Here is a 21,895-nt window from a genome sequence, read left to right as displayed (position 1 = left end):
GTCTAAGTCATGCTTGAAATGTGGTAGACCAATCGGTTCTAAAGATAAAAATCCTCGAAGAAGAAAAAGAGCAAGTGATCAAAGTGAACATAACACAGAGGTAGTGGCTCAAGAAGAGCCTCAAGACGTAACAAATGATAAGACCTTAGGGGAGGTCCAGGTACCTGAAAATAATGAGAATGAAGAGAAATCAATAAGTTACGTCTCAACTGGGAAAAGATGGAACCGAAATAATATTGTTATCGATAACATTTTTGCTGATAATGTTGCTGTTGAAATAATGCAACAAGATGAGGATCTTGAACCAAAATCTGTCAATGAATGTAGACAGAGAAATGATTGGCCAAAATGGAAAGACGCTATCCGGACAGAGTTAACTTCACTTGGAAAACGTGAAGTCTTCGGACCTATAGTTCGAACACCTGAAGGCATAAAGCCAGTAGGGTATAAATGAGTTTTTGTGCGAAAACGAAATGATAAAAATAAAGTCATTAGATATAAAGCGCGACTTGCGGCACAAGGGTTTTTCCAAAGGTTTGGAATTGATTATATGGAGACATATTCTCCTGTAGTGGATGTTATCACCTTCAGGTATCTCATAAATATGGTAGTGCAAGAAAAACTTGATATGCATCTAAAAGTTGTTGTTACAGCCTATTTGTATGGATCATTAGACAACGAATTTTTTATGAAAGTACCTAAGGGATTTAAAGTGCCAGAAGCATATAAAAGTTTTTGAGAAACTTGTTCAATAAAGCTTCAGAAATCTTTATACGGGTTGAAATAATTAGGTCGTATATGGTACAATCGCCTGAGTGAATACCTGTTGAAAGAAGGGTACAAGAATGATCCAATTTATCCTTGTGTCTTTATAAAAAGGTCTGGATCTGAATTTGTTATAATCGACGTATATGTTGATGATTTAAATATCATTGGAACTCCTAGGGAGTTTCCAAAAACAGTAGACTATTTTAAGAAAGAATTTGAAATGAAAGATCTTGGAAAGACAAAATTTTGTCTTGGTCTACAAATTGAGTATATGAAAGATGGAATATTTGTCCATCAATCAACACACACCGAAAAGATTTTAAAGCGATTCAATATGGATAAAACACATCCATTGAGTACCCTGATGGTTGTGAGATCACTTGATATAAAAAAAGATCCATTCCGACCTCATGAAAATGATGAAGAGCTTCTTGGTGCCGAAGTACCATATCTTAGTGCAATTGGAGCATTAATGTATCTTGCCAATAATTTCCGACCAGATATAGCTTTCTCAGTAAGCTTATTGGCAAGATTTAGTACTTCGCCAACACAAAGACACTGGAATGGTATTAAACATATATTCAGATACCTCCAAGGGACCATTGATATGAGTTTATTTTATTCAAATGAATCCAAGCCATCATTGATTGGTTATGCAGATGCAGGATATTTGTCTGATCCACATAAAGGTCGATCTCAAATAGGCTATTTATTTACAAGTGGAGGTACAACCATATCATGGCGTTCGACAAAGCAAACTATGGTTGCTACTTCTTCAAATCATGCAGAGATAATAGCTATTCACGAAGCAAGTCGAGAATGCGTTTGGTTGAGATCTATAACTCAACACATTCAGCAAATATGTGGTCTTTCTTCGAAAGAGAACACTGCAACAATATTGTATGAAGACAATGCTGGATGCATAGCTCAATTGAAAGGATGATATATCAAAGAGGAGATAGAACAAAACACATTTCACCGAAATTCTTTTTCACCCATGATCTTCAGAAGAATGGTGAAATAGATGTACAACAAGTTCATTCAAGTGATAATTTGGCTGATCTGTTCACTAAAGCATTACCAACCTCAATATTTGAAAAGCTGATATATAAGATTGGAATGCGCCGTCTTCGAGACATTAAGTGATTTTTCATTAGGGGGAGTAACTACACGCTGCACTCTTTTCCTTAACCTAGGTTTTGTCCCACTGGGTTTTCCTGATAAGGTTTTTAATGAGGCAGCAAGCAATGCATATTATAAATAATTATGTACATCCCAATATCTTTTTTTGTAAGTTCTTAATGAGGCACATTATCTTACATGGACATCCAAGGGGGAGTGTTATGAATAGTTTGTACATTGGATGCTACATTAGATTCTACATTGGATGCCCATGTTGTGAATAACTTAAAGATTAAATCTCCTACTTTATGTCCATCATCTTTACTTTTTATGCCTATAAAAGGCCATGTAATTGCAATGGAAAGATACACCAAAGTGAAAGAAGAAAACACTTCTCCATTCTTTCTATCTCTTCTTATTTACATTTTACTGCATTGCTTTTATTTTATAACATCTAGCTATATTTTATTTTCCATCGTTTATTTATTTCATTTTTTAAACAAAGAACCAAGCTCTTTATGTTGTCTACCTCTTAAATCCTTAGAGAAGCTTAGCATAGGGGTACGGTATAAGTGCTTTTCCATTCTAATTCTTGAAGTATGGCAATATATACTACAAGTACAGCTATTTTGTATTGTATAATGCATATTGTACTTAATTCTTGTCAGAGGACGTTTACATAAAAAATTCTTCTTTGCCTCATTTAGCTCTTAAAATTGCCTAGTCTTGTATTTACTTTGTTGTCGGACTTCTAATTGATATTGTGTCCATCTCATTCAAATGATTTGGTAGCCAATTTTGTTGACTTGGTTTGGTTTGGTAGCCAACCTTGTTGACTAGGTATGATTTGGTAGCCAATTTTATTGAATTGGTTTGGTTTGGTAACTAACCTTGTTGAAATTGTGAAAAGGGTGTGCAAATTGTCAAATATTGTAGGCTTTAGAGAGTGAGGTTTTGGCTATAAAAGGAGAGCTTGAACTCTTATTTCGACACACCAACAAAGAGAGGAAAGATAGAGAGCAAGATATTCCATAAACTATAAGAAAATAGTTTGTGAAGAAAAATATAGTGTGAGAGATATTGTAGTGAGGTGGAAAAACACTACTAAAAAAATCAGGTTTTAGCGACAGACAAATTCTGTAGCTAAACAGAAAAATCCGTCGCTAATCTCATTTAGCGACGGATTATCAAAAGATTCTGCTAACTACGAGCTTTTTAGCGACAGATTAGCGACGACGTTCGTAGCTAATTTTAGTTTTTTTTGTAGTGAAAGCAAAAGAGTGTTTATTTCTTTTGAGGATGTAGTGGTCTTAGGAGTATTTTTACTTGTTACTGCACAGTGTAAAATTCCTCGCTATAGTGATATCAGTTGCTCTTCTTGGCCGTGGTTTTTTCCCCCTTATTCAGAAGGGTTTCCACGTAAAATTTTGGTGTCATTATTGCTGCATTTCTATTCTTGTTGATATAACCATAACTTAGTGTTATGCATTTATCACTAATACCATGAATATTATTTTTACTAGGCTTATTCCCAACAAGTGGTATCAGAGCCAAGGTTTTGTCTAAGTATGCTCTCTGGTTGCAGCACAATCTAAACTTCCACATCAGAAAAGAATTACTTTGGTCTCCTAATAAATAGTATTTGTATTTGTGATAAACGATGGAAGCCAACACTAGTAGAATGGTTACTTTGAATGACACAAACTATGCCATTTGGAAGGGCAAAATGGAAGATTTACTCTATGTCAAGAATTTTTATCAACCTGTATTCGCCACTATAAAGCCTGATAATAAATCAGATGAAGAGTGGAATCTGTTACATAGGCAGGTTTGCGATTTTATTAGACAGTGGGTTGACGATAATGTTTTGAACCATATTTTTTGGGAGACACATGCTCGTACCCTATGGGAGCATCTTGAAAGTTTGTATGCTTGGAAAACTGAAAACAACAAGATGTTTCTGATAAAGCAGATGTTGGGTTTAAAATACCACGATGGTTCCGCGATGACAAATCATCGGAATAATTTTCAGGAGATTATGAACCAGTTATCTGCTATGGGCATTAAATTTGATGAAGAAATTCAAGACTTGTTTCTACTTGGTTCCTTACCAGATTCTTGGGAAATTCTTAGAACTTTATTATCAAATTCTGCTCCGGATGGTGTGATCTCTATGGATCTTGCCAAGAGCATCCTTCTAAATGAAGAGATGAGAAGAAAATCTCAGGGTTCCTCCTGTCAGATGTCTTGGTGACTGACTCTAGGGGGAGAATCAAGAATCGGGGTTCTCAAAATAGAGAACATAATAGAAGCAAATCCAGAAGCAGACTTAAAGATATTGAGTGTTATCATTGCAGGAAGAAAGGGCGCACAAAGAAGTTCTGCCGAATTTTGAAAAAGGAGAATAGAGACAAGTAAAACAAAAAGAAGATGGAAATCGTGTGGCCATCATCACTACATAAGATCTTGTTACCGTCCTTGATGCGGATCTTATAAATATTGCTTGTGATGAGTCAAGCTGGGTTATGGACAATGGTGCCGCATCTCATGTGACATCAAGGAAGGAATTTTTCTCATCCTATACTAAGGGTGACTTTGGAACTTTGAGTATGAGTACTAAGACTGTATCTAGGGTGGCTGGTATTGGAACGATTTGTTTGGAAACTAGTATTGGAACTAAACTAGTTTTAAACAATGTAAAGCATGCACCTGATGTTCGTTTACACTTGATATCTGTTAGTGTTTTGGATGATTAGGGATATGTCAGTACCAATGGTGCTGGAAAATGGAAGCTCACTAAGGGCTCCATGATTGTGGCTCATGGGGAAAAACAGCATAAGAGGCTTAGCCACATTAGCGAGAAAGGACTAAATGTCCTAGCCAAGAAGAAATTGTTGTCAAATTTTGAAAGTGCAAAATTAGAAAAATGTGAGCACTGCTTGGCTGGAAAACAAAAAAGAGTTTCTTTCCAGTCTCATCCTCCTTCAAGAAAGACAGAGTTGCTTGAGTTGGTGCATTCAGATTTATGTGGTCCAATGAAGACAAGGACTTTGGGTGGTGCACTTTATTTTGCTACCTTTATTGATGACTGCTCAAGGAAACTTTGGGTCTACATCTTGAAGACCAAATACCAAAGACCAAGTGTTGGGTGTCTTTAAGCAGTTTCAGGCTTCAGTTGAAAGAGAAACTGGAAAGAAGCTTCGTACTGATAATGGTGGTGAATATTGTGGACCGTTTGACGAATACTACAAGGAAAAGTGTATCAGACACCAGAAGACTCCTCCTAAGACTCCTCCTAAGACTCCTCAGCTTAATGGTTTAGCAGAAAGGATGAACATGACCTTGATGGAAAGAGTCAGATGATTGCTTTCTGAAGCAAAGTTGCCGAATTCCTCTTGGGGTGAGGCTTTGTTGACCGCCACATATGTTATTAATCTATCCCCTGCGGTTGCTTTGCAAAGTGATGTTCCAAAAAAAGTTTGGTATGGCAAGGATGTTTCCTACGACCACTTAAAAGTGTTTGGTTGCAAAGCTTTGTACATATGCCTAAAGATGAGAGGTCAAAATTAAATGTCAAGACAAGGCAGTGCATCTTCATTGGTTATGGCCTTGATGAGTTTGGTTATAGGCTATATGATCCAATTGAGAAGAAGGTCATGAGAAGTCGTGATGTTATCTTCGTAGAGGATCAAACCATTGAAGATATTAACAAAGCGGAGAAGTTAAAATTTTCATGTTCTGAAGGTTTAGTTAATCTTGATCAAGTTCCTCATACAAATGCGGATGACGTTGGTGGGCTCAATGATGATGGTGATGCCCAGAACCATATTCCAGATCAACATATTGATGGTGATGGTGATAACAATGCTAATGTTGATGAGGTAGATGCTCATACTCACGAAGCTGCAGACGAGTTAGATATTCCACTCAGGAGGTCTTCTAGACCTCATACTCCTTCCTCCCGCTATTCACCCAATGAGTATGTATTACTCACTGATGGGGGAGAACCTAAATGTTATGCGGAGGCTATAGAAGATGAGCACAAGGATCAATAGATTGAAGCCATGCAAGATGAGATGAAATCTTTGCATGAGAACCATACTTATGAGTTGGTGAAATTGCCTAAGGGCATGAGATCTTTGAAGAAGAAGTGGGTGTACAAAGTTAAAGTTGAAGAACATAGTTTGAAGCCCAAATAGAAAGCTAGATTGTTGTCAAGGGATTTGGTCAAAGGAAAGGTATTGACTTTGACGAAATATTTTCTTCTGTCGTGAAAATATCCTTCATTCGGACAGTTCTTGGTTTGACTGCTAGTCTTGATTTGGAGATTAAGCACATGGATGTGAAGACTACTTTTCTTCACAGTGACTTAGAAGAGGAGATTTATATTGAATAACCTGAGGGCTTCAAGGCAAAGGGTAAGGAAAATCTTGTATGCAAACTTAAGAAGAGTCTATATGGATTGAAGCAAGCTCCCAGACAGTGGTACAAGAAGTTTGAGTCTGTTATGGGGGAGCAAGGCTACAAGAAGACTTCTTCAGATCACTGTGTGTTTGTACAAAGAATTTCTGATGATGATTTTATCATCCTCTTGCTATATGTGGATGATATGTTGATTGTGGACAGGAATGTTTCCAAGATTGACGAGTTGAAGAAACAGTTGAATAAGTCTTTTGCAATGAAAGACTTGGGTCATGCTAAGCAGATTTTGGGCATGAGAATTACTCGTTCGAGAAACGAAAGAAAGCTTTACTTGTCACAGGAGAAGTACAAAGAACGTGTACTGGAGCGCTTCAATATGAAAAGTTCTAAGTTGGTTCGCACACCCCTTCCTGGTCATCTAAAGTTGAGCAAGAAGATATGTCCAACAACAACGGAGGAAAAAGAGAGAATGGCCAAGATTCCTTATTCCTCTGTCGTCGGAAGTTTGATGTATGCAATTGTATGCACTCGACCAGATATTGCTCATGCAGTCGATGTTGTTAGCAGATTTCTTGAAAATCCAGGAAAAGAGCATTGGGAAGCTGTAAAGTGGATACTCATGGAGAGCTATATCATGGCAGTCGAAGTTGCAGAAGTGTGTCACACTATCTACAACTAAAGCGAAGTATATTGCGGCTACTGAAGCTGGCAAAGAGATGATATGGCTCAAGAGATTTCTTCAAGAACTTGGATTGCGACAGATGGAGTATGTTGTCTATTGCGACAGTCAGAGTGCAATAGACCTGAGCAAAAACTCCATGTACTATGCGAGAACAAAACACATTGACGTCAGCTATTATTGGATTCGTGAGCAAGTGGAGAACGAATCACTTCAAGTCAAAAAGATTCACAGGAGTGAAAATCCTGCAGATATGTTGACCAAGGTGGTACCAAGAGACAAGTTCGAGCTATGCAAAGAACTTGTCGGCATGCACTCAAACTAGAAGATAGTGATACCTTCTCTAGATGAATGAGACTGGAGGGGGAGATTGATATGGTGTCCATCTCATTCAAATGATTTGGTAGCCAATTTTGTTGACTTGGTTTGGTTTGGTAGCCAACCTTGTTGACTAGGTATGATTTGTTAGCCAATTTTATTGACTTGGTTTGATTTGGTAGTCAACCTTGTTGAAATTGTGAAAAGGGTGTGCAAATTGTCAAATATTGTAGGCTTTAGAGAGTGATGTTTTGGCTATAAAAGGAGATCTTTAACTCTCATTTCAACACATCAACAAAGAGAAGAAAGATAGAGATCAAGGTATTCTATAAACTATAAGAAAATAGTTTGTGAAGAAAAATAGAGTGTGAGAGATATTGTAATGAGGTGAAAAAAGCAAAAGAGTGTTTATTTCTTTTGAAGGTGTAGTGGTCTTAGGAGTATTTTTACTCGTTACTACACAGTGTAAAATTCCTCGCTATAGTGATATCAGTTGCTCTTCTTGGCCGTAGTTTTTTTCCCTTATTCAGAAGAGTTTCCATGTAAAATCTTGGTGTCATTATTGCTGCATTTCTATTCTTGCTGATTTAACTATAACTTAGTGTTCTGCGTTTATCACTAATACCTTGAATATTATTTTTACGGGGTTTATTCCCAACACTAATATCAATTTATAGTGTTCAAAACTTCTGCGATTATATACTCTTATTAACCTGCTAGTAATGTGGAACATGTTTCAGTAATTGCAACTCTGTAAAAATGTCAAGAAGGCCAAATACCTCTCGCCGTCTTGGAGATGCTGGGAGCATTCCGTTTGTTGGCTCCTTTCTCCCGAAATCACGTCCATCTCCTTTATTGTCTATAGGACTTGTAGTTGTGGTAAATGCCAATTTCGTTTCTTCACCACCTGCCATCTGTTTATGTTTCCCAATTATTATTATTGCTACATGATCTGTGCGGAACTTAGGAGCTTTTCAGTTTGGGTATCCAATCAATTCATCCCCCAGTTATAGTAGCTTAAGCTTATAGGGCGAGAGGCCACGGAAAATGAGGGCTTGCCTTGCATGTTTTATGTAACGCAAAATGCATGAAGAAATACAGAAATCATTTTAACGTTATTTTGATAATTCAAATACCATAAATTTATCAATCCCCCTTAATCTCAGTAATCATCAGTATATGGGAGGGTGGAACGTCTCTGAATTAATAGATCTAACTCCGCATATAAATATCATCCCTTGACGCTTACTGATATATCTATCTTTCCATTTCTGGGCACGTTCATAATCTCCTTTGCTTTTATGGTGTTACTCTTTCTGAAAGTTTGAGAAAATGTTGCCAAACAAATTGTCTTTTTTTAAATAAAAATCTTATTATTGGATCTTAAATGATCCTAATACAGTAGTATCCATTGATCTAATAATTTTTTATGACTTTTCAGGGCTCATTGTTGATTATTGGCTATTTATATCACGGTTCAGGTTAATGTTTTGTCTTCTATGTTGGATATTTCTCTCTAAGGATCATGTCTTGGCTGCGCAATTATTTCTTCTGTTATTTAATCTTCTATTGACATCATTTCTACGGGATTTTCTACTATCATCATTTTCTTAGATTGATAGCTGCTCGGTATCTGGTTTTTGTGCCTCTAAATTGCTTCTTTCCTTTTCTGTATAGGTGGTGCTGCTGATGCTTTCAGTAGACTTGAAGGTAACCAGCTACACTACCTGAATCAGATCCTGCATTACTTCAAAATGATGATGTATGATCTAATTACTCGAGCATTTTCTTTCTTCCGAGGGAGGTGAAGTGAAAGGCTATAGTTACAGTATTATCTAGACCTTGTTACTTCTGTCCATTAGGCGTATCTTTTCTGTGAGATAATTGTGATGGGAATTGAACCGTATGAGTTAGATGAAACTGATGGGAATTGCAGAAGTCTTGTTTACAAAGGAATTGTGCGAGTAGCTGATATCAAGTTTCCTCTTCCCTACCGTTCAAACTCATTTTCTCTCGTTAATCGTTATTGTGTCGGATGCAGTGGATTACTTGTCTCCAAAATATCTCAACAAGACTCTTCCAGAATTGGCAAGGGTGGCTGCTGACGGTGTAGTTGTTTTTTCTGGTAAAGTTTAAGAATTATCTTGGCCTTTCTATTTCCTTAAATAGCTTAGCTAATATACATTTCACATATAGAATCTGATTGGGCCATTTAAATGTGAGGGAGGGTAATCTTCACAATAATTGCTGTTAGGATGTAGTTCTTTTTAGGGTGATAGTTGAGCGTAATATAAGCTATACATTTTGATAAATATTGGGTTGCATTTTTAGGTTATCCAGGTCAGCAAAGGGCTAAAGTAGCAGAACTCTCAAAATTCGGCCGCCCTGTAAGTCACTGATCTTCACTTTGTGCTTAATTGTCTAAAGAACATATGTTTATCTATTTGCTTAAGATTGTGAAACAACAGCCATCTTTATTTAAGGCATAGCTATCCTTTTTATGTCACGACCCAATTTAGGATTGTGACCGGCGCTCCCAAGTAAGTCTCTTCAGAAATTTTACAAAAAGTCGGACAGAGTTTCTCCTGTTTTTGGACCATCCCAAAAATTTTTTTGTCTTAAATCAACAACCAAACATCCTAATATCATACCAAACAATTGACAACTTGTCAATTAACTAATACAAATCTTCACCATAACTAAACCACCAACCAACCGCTAGAAATACTAATTTATCTCCAACTTTGATAAATGAGAACGATACTCAACATAAGACTATAATAACGAAAGAATACGCATGACACTAAAATAATGACTATGGAGCGACTCTAAGAGTTCAACGAAAAGACCATAACAATAAGTAAAATCTCTGCCCACGCGAACAAGTGCGAAGCTCACCGAGAAATATCAACATGTGCGCTCTAATTAACGAAATCCTCGCCTGCGTCAACTGCTGTCTCTGTAAAAAAAAATTAGCGGGGAATAAGTCGCTAGCTTAGTGAGTAATAACACTTAACCACAATCGTTTTTATTGGGGACAAGTCAGAAAACATGCTAGTATCTCAAACAGAAGATAACATAAAAATGCCCTTTTAGAAACAATAATAAATTTTCCCTCCCATCATGTTCTTTTTGTAGTATAATACAAATAATAATAGTAATAAGCTCGGTAACCACTGTACAATATCAATATTCACATTTGGGAGGTTTCAATGAACGGATCATGTAATCGGTATAACTGTGGACTTCTTCGCAAGAAGTCAAATATAACGGTAGTCCCTACTCGAGGAAAATCGATAACGGTATGCTAGTTCTACCTTCCCACTAGCGAGGGCTATAACGGTAATCTGTAATTACAAGGTGCACCAGGTCTAACGAACCCGCCGTTAGCTACGGGATCCTTCAAAGTCTACTCCCATTTATATTTGTCTCGGTAATCCGTATATACTCATAGAAAATATTTTAAACCAATATTGGGCATTTCGGTTCTTATCAAATCGTATAATTTCTTTTCAATAACAGTAAATTCAAGTAACGGTAAAACAGATCTAGTTACAACGAAAATATTTAAAATACGATAATCTTCTCAAATAACTATTTTGGTATCATATCGAGTAAAAGACTTGTCTCACATGCAACTCAAAATAATCGGTAACATATTCATATTAAAAATTATGTGTAAATCATGCAAGTTATGAAAACACAAATTGCAGTAAGATTACTACTCACAGTTTTCGTGCCGAAATACCAAATGCTTCACCTCGAGCAATTCGTACAAATTCCTCCAATCAATCTATAATTACATAATATCTATCTCATGTTAATTTCCTTGTTTAGGCTAATTCATAGCTATTTTAGAAACCCAATCACCGGGGTTCATGTTTGAATCTTAATTTGTGGATTTATATTTACCCATGTTATGAGTAATTTAAATTAGTCCAAAAAAAAATCTTGTAAATAAAAAGGTATTTATATTTAATCATAGAACTAGTCCATAATTCTATAAATTTCAAACTATTTAATATAATTTATTCCTCTAGAAGTAGACCTATCATTGCTTAAACTAAACCCTTATAGCCTTGTTATCTCCATAGTAATTGTATATTCCTTTTTATATAAAAGAAAGTTGATATTGAATTCCTTTGTACCTCATGAAATTGCATAAATATAGTGAAATAATTCAACAGATAAGAAGAAGAAGGTTAACCTCTTGAGTCATACTTTTAATTTCAACTCCCAATTCTTCTTAAGGTCTTTGCCCAAAGCTTTTTTCATCTTCTTTTCTTTTCCCCCCTTTCTTTTTCTCTGAAACCCGCTGCTCCTGTTCTCCTTTTTTTTCGCAGCTTGCTGCTTTCCCCCTTACTGTTTTCTAAGATTTTTCAGAGAATGGCTTCGTGCCCTTATAAAATCCTTATTCTTTTTTTTTTGTGATGACATGGGCTAAGCCCACTTGTATTCTATCTCCTTTTTTTGTTTTGTTTTGTTTATTTTGTTTCATTATTTGCTTCTTCTTCTTTTTTTTTGTTACTTTCTTATAGTTATTATTATTATTATTACTATTATTATTATTATTATTATTATTACTATTATTATTATTATTATGATCAATACACCCTTATTTAAAAAATATAGGGTATTACATCCTCCTCACCTTATGAAATTCGGTCCCGAATTTAACTCAAGTACATACCTGTAGATTGAAATAAATGGGGGTACTTGACTCGCATAGTATCTTCTATTTCCCAAGTAGCTTCTTCAACTGTATGATTTCTCCATAAGACTTTCACGAACACGATTTCTTTTGACCGTAGTTTTCTTATTTGTCTATCAACAATATTCATTGGTTCCTCCTGGTAAGACAACTTCTCATCAAGCGGTATAGCAAGTGCTTCAGGCACCTGAGATGAGTCTGATATACATTTTCTTAGCATTGAGATATGAAAAACTGGATGAATAAAGGACAACTCAGGAGGAAGTGCCAAACGATAAGCCACCGCTCCCACTCGGTCTATTATCTCATACGGTCCTATAAACCTGGGGCTCAGCTTACCTCTTTTCCCAAACCGCATCACACCTTTCATAGGAGAGACTCGTAGGAACACTTTGTCCCCAATTGTGAACACTAAATCTCTTCCTCTTATCAGCATAAGACTTTTGTCTACTTTGAGCTGCAAGCAATCTCTGTCTGATCAACTGGACCTTGTCCATAGCTTCTTGTACTAGGTCGGGTCCCAATAAGTTAGTCTCACCAGCTTCAAACCTTCCGATAGGAGAATGGCATCTTCTACCATACAATGCTTTGTACGGTGCCATTTGAATACTAGAGTGGAAGCTATTGTTGTAAGCAAATTCAGCTAAAGGTAGATAAGCATCCCAATTACCTCCAAACTCAAGAATGCAAGCTCTCAACATATCCTCCAAGATCTGTATAGTACGTTCAGACTGCCCGTCTGTCTGTGGATGAAATGCAGTATTAAGATCTACTCGTGTACCCAATGTTTCTTGAAAAGATTTCCAAAAGCGTGAGGTAAATTGTGATCCTCTATCAGAGATGATGGATATTGGAACTCCGTGAAGTCGGACAATTTCGTTCATAAATATATATGCATACCTGACTCCACCATATGTAGTCTTCACCGGCAAAAAGTGTGCTCATTTCGTCAGTCGATCTACAATCACCCATACCGAGTCATAACCTCTAAGGGTTCGTGGTAGCTCGGTGACAAAATCTATAGTAATTCTTTCCCACTTCCACTCTGGAATCTCAATTCATTGTAGTAGTCCTGCGGGTCGCTGATGCTCATCCTTGACCTGCTAACAAGTTAAACAACTAGAAACAAAGTTAGCAACATCTTTCTTCATACCTTCCCACCAATAAAATTGCTTCAGGTCATGGTACATTTTTGTGGATCCAGGATGTATAGTGTATTTAGAGTTGTGGGTTTCTTCAAGAATAGCATGTCTCAACCCATCTACATTTGCTACACATAGTCTGTCACTTATTCGAAGAACACCATCACTTTCAACAATCATATCCTTGCTTTTACCAGCTAAAACCTCATTTCTGTATTTACATAATCGTTCATCCTCATATTGGGTGGCCTTAATGCGTCAACTAATGAAGATTTAGCCTGAGCACAAGCCAACAATGCCTTTGACTTTCCGATACTAAATCTGATACCTGTATCTTCTAGTCTCTGAATATCTTTGGCCAAAAGTCTCTTTGCAGGGGCTATATGTGCCAAACTCCCCATAGATTTTCTACTCAATGCATCAGCCACCACATTGGCTTTTCCAGGATGATAAAAAATAGAACAATCGTAGTCTTTGAGTAGTTCTATCCAATGACGCTGCCGAAGATTTAGATCTCTCTGCCTAAAGATATACTTCAAACTTTTATGGTCAGTATAAATCTCACAAGTTTCGTCGTATAGATAATGTCTCCAAATTTTTAGAGCAAATACCACTGCAGCCATCTCCAAATAATGTGTAGGATAATTTTGCTCGTGCTTTTTCAATTGTTTCGAAGCATAAGCTATAACACGACCATTTTGCATGAGAACACATCCTAATCCCACCCTCAAGGCGTCACAGAACACTGTAAATCCTCCCGAACCTGATGGTAAGGCTAATATTGGTGCAGTTGTCAAACATGTTTTGAGTTTTTGAAAGCTCTGCTCACATTCCTCCGTCCACTAAAACTTTGCATTTTTCTGTGTTAGCTTGGTCAGCGGCACTGCTATTCTGGAAAAATCCTGCACAAAACGCCTATAATAGCCTGCTAAGCCTAAAAAGCTACGAATCTCTATAGGAGAAGTAGGTCTGGGCCATTTCTGCACAGCTTCAGCCTTCTTAGGATCTACCATAATTCCATCTTTGGATACAACATGCCCCAAAAATGCTACCGAGTCTAGCCAGAATTCACACTTCGAGAACTTAGCATAAAGCCTATTTCTCGCAATGTCTGCAACACAGTCCTGAGATGACTCTCGCGTTCTCCTTGGCTACGAGAATATACCAGGATATCATCAAGAAACTCATAGTGCATGTATCGAGTCCTGAAAGCAGTCTTAGAAATATCTTCATCTTTGATTCTAAGTTGATGATAACCAGAACGGAGGTCAATCTTTGAAAAAATGGGTATCTCTTTGTAATTGATCAAACATGTCATCTATACGAGGCAAATGATATTTATTACGTGTTGTTATCTTGTTCAACTGCCTGTAGTCAATGCACAATCTCAGGGATCCGTCTTTATTCTTTACGAATAGTACTGATACACCCAATGGTGATTCACTAGGTCTAATAAAACCCTTATCTAACAAATCTTGTAACTGTTGCTTTAGCTCCCTCAACTGTGCTGGTACCATTCGATAGGGGGTATCGATATGGGTTGTGTGTCAGGTAGCAAATCAATACCAAAGTCTATTTCTCGTACTGGAGGCAATCCTGGTAAATCCTCAGGAAATACATCAGAAAATTCTCTCACTACTGGTACATTTTCTATACTAACTGTTTCCTTTCTTGTGTCATTTACAATAGCTAAGACACCCAAGCAACCTTTCTTCAGAAGTTGTTGAGCCTTCATAAAAGATACAATTTTGCAAGTCTCTGCAACCTGACTCCCTCTTAGAATAAAATTGGGTTCATTTGATATCTCAAACTTAACTATCTTTGCATGACAATCGACTATAGCATAGCAAGAAGACAACCAATCCATTCCCATCAGCATGTCAAAGTCAATCATATCAAGTATAATGAGGTTAGCTAGAGTATCTCTACCCTCAACCTGAATATAACAAGCACAATACACGTATTCAGCTAATAGAGGCTCTCCAACAGGAGTAGCGACTAGAAAAGGATCATTCAATAGATCGGGTTGTTTACTAAATCTCAAAGCAAAGTACGAGGACACATAGGAGTGAGTAGATCCCGGATCAATCAACGCAAGTGCATCAAATGAACAGACAGAAAGAATACCTATAACCACTGCATTCGACGCCTGAGCATCCTGTCTAGTAAATGCAAAAACTCTCGCCTGACCTCTACCAGCATTGCCTTGTCCTTGATTCACAGTAGCACGGTCTCCAGCACCTCGACCTCTATTTCCTCTACATGTAGCACCTGAAGTATTACGAGTAGTCTGAGTCGGTGCAGCTGACTAAATAGAAGCCTGGTTGAAATTTCTCGGAGGCTGAGGGCAATCACTCAAGTGAGGGCAATCCAAACAAAGTAACATATTGAAAGTTGATAAGAAAAAGAAGATACTTGTAAAGTGTAAAGATACTTATAATGGCATACGACCCTTTGGGAAAGTTGTGTAGGCTTAACCAAAAGTGAATAACTATTACATGTTAAGGATACCTTTTGGTTGGTTTAGCCTAACAACTGATATAAGAGCCGATGGTTCGTCGGACAAGCATGGAGATGGCACGGAACGTGTCCGTGTATTGCCTTTACCCGTATGTGGGCTGGTTTACTTCCTTTACCCATAATTTGGAGACAAATACAAAAGAAGCATGTGGGTTTGTTCGCCATAAATAATCGGATGATAGGTGGCACACAGTTAATCTCTAGATAACGTGATGGCTATGTAAAACTTAGTTCAAGAGGGAGAGTGTTGGTATGGAATAAAGTCCCGCATCACAAGTTAATGAAATAAAGAAGTTACATATAAAGTACATGGATACTCTTAAGGGTTTGGAAAGAGTACGAGCCTGGCCATCTCTTTTGTAAAACCAAAGTTAGTGGATTCAACAAAATAAAGATATGTATAATCTAATTGGGCCTAAACAATGACAATCAATCACTCCCATGTAGGATACTTGATTTACTGAAGCACATGTACTTCTGATCTATTAGGAAAAATAACATTAACACAAAAAGAAGAAAGATTCTATCCCCTTGTTGCAATCTAGTTCAAGCTAGCCATTTATTGCTTTATCTTGGCCTGCTGGTCAAAGGTGTTCTCTGTTACAGAAGGTTAAACTTGCATATCTTTCTCTGTTTAGGCCAAATTGCGGAGCTCATCCTGGTGGATGAGATTTTTTGTTCAATCCAGCTTAGAAGAGAATGAAGTTGCAATCAAGAAGTTTGAACAAGCAGCAAGCAAGAATTCTTATAAACCGGCCTGCCAAATTTTCCACCTCAAACCACTCCACTGATATCGCTTTGCCAAATTATTGTTTGTCTCCACATTCTGATACTCCGGTTCTTAGAGATTTCTTACTGACATTCAAAATACTAAGGGACACGGTATATCTGGGGAATTGCAATGGAAATTTCTTGAGGAACAATTTTTTTTTTTTTTTTTCATTATGATATATGTAGATGTGGTCAAGAGGAGAGGACTAGACAGTTGTTAATTTCAACCTTCAACCATCTGACGAGGTTTTAAGTAATTTGAATGATTTGCTTCTATATCTTATAGTTTGATTGTAAGTTCTCTAAATTTTATGGAATTTGTTCCTGCACACTGATTAAAAACAAAACTAGAAAAAGAAGAGCAAAGATGAGAATAAGAACTCCTATCTATCTATATAATACTATATTAAAAGTACGAAGACCTTAGCAGAATGTTGTTCATTTCTTACTTCATAGTAAGTTCATGTGCTTTCTTCCTTATTACCATAAGTTTCTAACTAATCATTTACTTTTTGCAATAGAAAAAGTTGAAGAGGAACTTAAAATCAATATTATATTAAAAGATTTTGTTAACGGAGGAAGTGAGAAGGAATAACAATTATTTGACTATGAAGGAGCTTAGAACGATATGGTATAAGGTAGAACCATAGAAGGAATAACAACTCTAATCTAATTATAAATCAGTAAAAAAACAAAATCTCTATGTAAAATGTTGATCATCTTTTTTACTACTTAAAAATAAAGTTTACCTTAAATATAACATTCATATTATATTTTTAAAATAAAATTTACTAAAATTTAGAGTATTAACTTTTTTCTTAGTTAAACTATTTAAACATTCCTAATATTTAGGAAGTCAAAATTAAATAAAACTAGACTTATATTAGTTCTTTCCACAATTAAATGATGTAACATAATTATAACTCCTTCCTTGAGATTGGAATATTTAATATCTTTTTTCGACAAAAGAATTCTGAAACTCTTCTACTTTTTTTTTCTTAAAGCATAAAACTTGTGCATACATATTCCACATGCAAAATATGATGGGAACTTTAAAAATCAGAGAATTCAATAATTTTTCATAAATTATTAAATCAGAGAAGTAATTATGTTTGAATAATTTGTTTGTCTTGTTAAATTTTCATGTTTTAGGAATGCTTTCTTTACCCACAGACATTTCGCGAAGTTATATAGATGATAAGTTCTTTTATCATTTTATCTTAGTAACTAAACCTCGCTATATGAATAATATTGAAAGAGTTGAGGGGAGATAAATTGAAAAGTGTTATAAAACAATAAAAGAAGAAGAAGAGTATTGCATAAAAAAGTAGGGAGAGAGAATTCTTATTGATTTTGGGATGATTTATAATGGGGTAAGACCCCTCTATTTATAGGGGAAAAATGACTTAGCCACAAAGTAAAACTCTCTACAAGATAGACATTCACTCTAAATAGAATTCTATTCATAACACTCTCCCTTGAATGTCTACTCAATAAGTAATGTGTCTCGTTAAAATCTTAACTAAATAAAACCCAGTGGGAAAAAATTCTAGAGAAGGAAAAAGAGTACACGTATCTAATAATACGCCTTTTGGTTGCCTCGTTAAAAACCTTGCAAGAAAAATCCAGTGGGACAAAACCTTGTAAGGGAAAAAGAGTGCAACGCGCACTAACTCCCCCTGATGAGAGCATCATTTCACATCCTTGAGCCTTCGCATTCCAATCTTTTGCACCATCTTCAAGAGATCGTTGGTAGAGATTTGATAAATAAATCAGCCATATTAACTTGGACGAATTTGTTTCACTTTGAAATCATCATCCCTAATAGATGTAGTGTCTTCATATGATCTTGTTGGAATCGTCAGTTCAATATCTTCACATAGAGGTGAAAACTCTTGCTATCATATTATCATGCTTATAATTATAGCAAGATACATTTGTGCACAAATTGCACTGAGGAAGTGGTACCTCAGGATCAAGAATTATAGATGCTTCAAGCAACTTAAACCCTTCATGGATTGTCATATAAGTTAAGTCATATAAGCCATATAATAGACTTTAGATGCATATCAAGTTTTCATGTCATGCTAGACATATAAGATATCGAAAATTGATTGCACATGCCATTGACTTTATACTTTCAAGTATTTGAACGACATAGACAAAATTATATGTCTTTCATATGAAACCAATTCTATTCGAATTATGTCTCTTCTATTTGGCCAATATTTTTGTGTCTATATTCGATAGACTTAAGATCCTCATTTATACTTAGCGCTATGATAGATGTCGTCGACAAACATTTTATATCGGTTCCAATATTTTTCATAAAGATATAACATAGAGATTTCTTCATTCATATATTCACGTACCTGAATCTCTCATGAGATTTTATGAAGTATTATGTCATGTGATCTTCTGGATCACTTGCCTCCTTATTATGATACTTTGATCATTTGCTCATCTTCTTTATCAAGAAGTTCTATTTGAAACCGATTTGTCTATACGCTTTAAGCGTACCATAGACTTTGTCCTTCTAGGACTTAATATGAGCATTTGCAATGAGAATATAGTTACTTTCTTTGGGTCAACAAATGCGTCTGGCATGCTTTGCAATATATTGCAAATGAATTATCTATTTATGAACTTCAAGTTCATATTATGATATTCGAGGATCTAGATATACAAATGATAATTCATTCCACGTAACTTTTTCTCAACTGTTTATCATGTCTCCCCCTCATGTTAGAAAACTAACTTTCTTCCTCAATTTTGGGAACCCATCTTTGTGCATTGTGGTGTTAATAAAAATATACACCGCACATCAATAATAATAAGATGAAATTATTTGATTCCTGACCCTGAACCACTTGTGAAGGGAGAATGTAATATACTTTCGTATATAACCTATATCAAACTGTTAGACCAAATACTTACCTCGATGCCACGAACACAATTCAAGTCTCTACTATCATTTTACCTCTTGATTCCACCACCAATTCGCTTGTATCTAGCCACAAGTTACTTAATTACATCAATAAATGCTAAATGGATCAATTCTAATGCATGAAAATGAGTTTTCTAAAGTTTTACCCAAAAGGTCAAAAAATCGCCCCAAGCCCACATGGTCAACACCCGAGGTTCGAACCAAAACCCGATTACCCATTCCTCCACGAACCCAAATATATAATTTGTTTTGAAATCGGACCTCAAATCGAGGTCCAAATCCCCAATTTTTAAAAAACCTAGGTTCTACCCAAAACACCCAATTTCCCTCATGAAAATCATTGATTTTTTAGTTGAAATCATGTGAAAAGATGTTAATAATTGAAGAAAATGAGTTAAAATTGATTTACAATCGATTTGGAAGAAGAGTTGCCTTTGAAAAATCGCCCAAGAGTGTTTTAGTTTTGAAAGAGTGTAAAAAATGGAAGATTTTCGGCTAAGTTATAAAATTGCAGGTTGCAGATGTCGCAATTGCGACTAGGGTTCGCAATTACGACCAGAGTTCGCAATTGCGAAGCCAGACTTCTGTTAAGCTCGCATTTCAAGGAAACATTCGCATTTGCGAAGTCGCTTTTGCGAACCACATGTCGCATTTGCGACGATTGACCAGAAGAGGGAACATCACATTTGCGATAAATTCCTCGCAATTGCGAGGAAGGCTGGCCTGAGCTATTTTCGCATTTGCGACATAGACTTCGTATTTGCGAACTCACATTTGTGAGCCAGGCTTCGCAAAGCCTGTAGGCCTGCAATGCAACAACTGAAATCTGCAACTTTCCAAGTCCAAAATCCACCTTGTGGCCTATCCAAAACACACCCGAGCCCTCGGGGCTCCCAACCAAACATGCACACCAACCTAAAAACATCATACGGACTCGTCATGCATTCAATCACTAAAATAACATTAACTTCTATGAATTTAGCATCAAAATCATGAAATTTCTTAAGAACATCAAATTTCCCAATTTTCTCAAATAAGGTTCGATTTATATCATTTCAAGTTCGTTTCTTACCAAATTTCACAGGTTTGACTCAAAACAATATAAGACCTGTATCGAACTCCGGAACCAACATACAAGCCCGATACCAATAGTTTCAAATATAAATTCTTTTCTTTACTTCATAATTAATAAACAATTTCTTTCAAAAATTCATTTCTCGGGCTTGGGACCTCGGAATTCGATTCTGGGCATACGCCCAAGTCCCATATTTTCCTACGGATCGGGGACCGTCAAATCACGAGTCCGGGTCCGTTTACCCAAAATGTTGACCGAAGTCAACTTAAACTCATTTTAAAGGCAAAATTCATCATTTTTCACAGATTTTCACGTAATGACTTTCCGGCTACGCTCCCGGACTACGTACACAAATCGAGGTGATGCCGAAAGAGGTTTTTAAGGCCTCGAAACGTAAATTTTACTTTTAAAAAGGTCATCACATTAATAATTGTATTAATTAATAAATAGGGATAGGCAATTGACGTCCTTGCATCTAGCCAAATTTTTGACTATTTCATCCGTTTAGATAAACAATTTTCATTATCTCATGAAAAATGATTATTCTCGTTTGGACTATTTCCCATTCGTCATCATAAATATTTCACGAAATATTAATTTTAAGGTGTGGTGCAAGATTTTTCTGTCTCACGTAAGGTAAAATTTTGCTAATTAATACAATTACCTTGCACACGAAAACAATTTACAATATTATGTTTTGAAAGTTATATCCCATTTATTGAAAATTAGATAGCTGCAGATAAACTACCCATATAAAAAAATTTGCATATACCGTGGCGTTAGGAAATAAAATTTTCTAATATGCTCAATCCTTATTTTTAGTTCAATTTTTTCTTTTGAATCTGTATTTGATATTAATATGTAAATCTGAAAATAAATTTTTGTTTGGTATTATAAGAAAATTGTAAATAAACTGCACTTAAATATTGGGCAAACTTTGAAGAATAATGGGGTATGTTGTCAAACTCATTTGAGCTAATTACAACATGTTGTAACGTTGATGAATAAATTAATAAATTTTCCTAAATGTTCAATCCTTATTATAAGGTGAAAAAAAATTAGTACTTATTATGAATTCAAGTCTATATTCAAAATTTATTTTTTATTAAGTATTCTATGCACTTTTATTGATAAACGCAAAATTCACATGCAACGCATGTATACTAAAATTAGTATGTATAAATTTGTTTTGGCATATTATGAGCTGATAATTTAAAAAAAAAAAAAGAACAGAAATCAAAATAAATAAAAGCATTCACAATCAATCCCCAGTAAAGATGTTTACCTTTCCGCTGTCTTTCTTTTCTCATTCTTAGTGTTGTATTTTTTTTGGTTTTCATTCAGTGTCCGGTATCCGTATTGGGGTCCGATTATATTCGGATTCGCGACGCAGGGCCCCATTCGAGGGAAACGCTCCTTA

The 21,895-nt window shown here is 35.9% G+C and overlaps 1 long non-coding RNA gene and 1 pseudogene across 1 annotated transcript; both read left to right on the top strand.

The window, feature by feature from the left end:
- The first annotated feature begins 8,070 nt into the window (after window positions 1-8,070).
- On the top strand, window positions 8,071-9,083 carry LOC104249126 (uncharacterized). The gene is made up of 3 exons (XR_011404473.1): window positions 8,071-8,188; window positions 8,751-8,790; window positions 8,987-9,083. It is a non-coding gene; the product is annotated as an uncharacterized lncRNA (long non-coding RNA).
- Window positions 9,084-9,198: 115 nt separating this feature from the next.
- Window positions 9,199-16,704, top strand: LOC104249129 (probable pectin methylesterase CGR3; annotated as a pseudogene).
- Window positions 16,705-21,895: the final 5,191 nt, after the last annotated feature.

The sequence above is a fragment of the Nicotiana sylvestris genome, chromosome 12, assembly GCF_000393655.2.
Source record: "Nicotiana sylvestris chromosome 12, ASM39365v2, whole genome shotgun sequence".
In the NCBI taxonomy this organism is placed as follows: Eukaryota; Viridiplantae; Streptophyta; class Magnoliopsida; order Solanales; family Solanaceae; genus Nicotiana; species Nicotiana sylvestris.
The sequence above is the reverse complement of the archived record's forward strand: the minus strand, read 5'-3'. Positions and strand labels throughout refer to the sequence as shown.